Source organism: Physeter macrocephalus, chromosome 6 (genome assembly GCF_002837175.3).
Source record: "Physeter macrocephalus isolate SW-GA chromosome 6, ASM283717v5, whole genome shotgun sequence".
Classification (NCBI taxonomy): Eukaryota; Metazoa; Chordata; class Mammalia; order Artiodactyla; family Physeteridae; genus Physeter; species Physeter macrocephalus.
The window spans coordinates 95,092,032-95,093,509 of record NC_041219.1 but is presented as its reverse complement, the minus strand read 5'-3'; the positions used below and the strand labels follow the sequence as shown (position 1 = coordinate 95,093,509).

Here is a 1,478-nt window from a genome sequence, read left to right as displayed (position 1 = left end):
CTTCGGAGCCGCGGAGGAGAGCGCAGCAACAGGGTGCAGAGGGCAAAGTGGAGAGATTTCCGCACAGAGGATCGGTGCCGACCAGCACTCACCAGCCCGAGAGGCTTGTCTGCTCACCTGCTGGGACAGGGGGGGACTGGAAGCTGAGGCTCGGGCTTCGGTCGGATCCCAGGGAGAGGACTGGGGTTGGCTGTGTGAACAGAGCCTGAAGGAGTTAGTGCACCACGGCTAGCCGGGAGGGAGTCCGGGAGAAGTCTGGAGCTGCGAAGAGGCAAGAGACCTTTTCTTCCCTCTTTGTTTCCTGGTGTGCAAGGAGAGGGGTTTAAGCGCGCCGCTTAAAGGAGCTGCAGAGACGGACGCAGAGCTGCCGAAGAGACAAGAGACTTTTTCTTGCCTCTGTTTCCTGGTGCGAGAGGAGAGGGGATTAAGCGCGCTGCGTAAAGGAGCTCCAGAGACGGGCACAAGCCGTGGCTATCAGCACAGACACCAGAGATGGGCATGAGACACTAAGACTGCTGCTGCCGCCACCAAGAAGCCTGTATGCAAGCACAGGTCACTCTCCACACCTCCCCTCCTGGGAGCCTGTGCAGCCTGCCACTGCCAGGGTCCCAGGATACAGGGACAGCTTCCCCGGAGGAACGCACGGTGCGCCTCAGGCTGGTGTAATGTCATGCTGGCCTCTGCGGCCGCAGGCTCACCCCGCATCCATACCCTTCCCTCCCCCCGGCCTGAGTAAGCCACAACCCCCGAATCAGCTGCTCCTTTAACCCCGTCCTGTCTGAGCGAAGAGCAGACGTCCTCGGGTGACCTACGCGCAGAGGCGGGGCCAAGTCCAAAGCTGAACACCAGGAGCTGTGCGAACAAAGAGGAGAGGGAGAGGTCTCTCCCAGCAGCCTCAGAAGCAGCAGATTAAATCTCCACAATCAACTTGAAGTGCCCTGCATCTGTGGAAAACCTGAATAGACAACGAATCATCCCAAGTTGAGGAGGTGGACTTTGGGAGCAAAATATATTATTATTTTCCCCTTTTTCCCTTTTTGTGATTGTGTATGTGTATGCTGCTGTGTGAGATTTTGTCTGTATAGCTTTGCTTTCACCATTTGTCGTAGGGTTCTGATTGTCCCGGTTTTTTAACTTTAAAAAATTTTTCTTCTTAATAATTATATTTTATTCTAATAAATGTATTTTATCCTACTTTATTTTATCTTCTTTCTTCCTTCCTTTCTTCCTTTCTTCCTTCCTTTCTTCCTCCCTTCCTTCCTCCTTTCCTCCCTCCCTTCCTTCCTTCCTCTCTTCCTTCCTTCCTTGCTTCCCTTTCTATTTTTTCTCCCTTTTATTCTGAGCCGTGTAGATTAAAGGCTCTTGGTGCTCCAGCCAGGCATCAGGGCTGTGTCTCTGAGGTGGGAGAACCAACTTCAGGACACTGGTCCACAAGAGACGTCCCAGCTCCATGTAATATCAAATGGCGAAAATCTCCC

At 53.1% G+C, this 1,478-nt stretch overlaps 1 long non-coding RNA gene across 1 annotated transcript in view; it reads right to left on the bottom strand.

Annotated features, from left to right (window-relative positions):
* The window catches only part of LOC114486499 (uncharacterized), an 18,027-nt gene extending 17,590 nt beyond the window's left edge, over positions 1–437 (bottom strand). The window contains exon 1 of the long non-coding RNA XR_003680369.2: positions 118–437. This is a non-coding gene — a long non-coding RNA (uncharacterized lncRNA). The remainder of the gene's footprint in view (positions 1–117) is intronic.
* Positions 438–1,478: the final 1,041 nt, after the last annotated feature.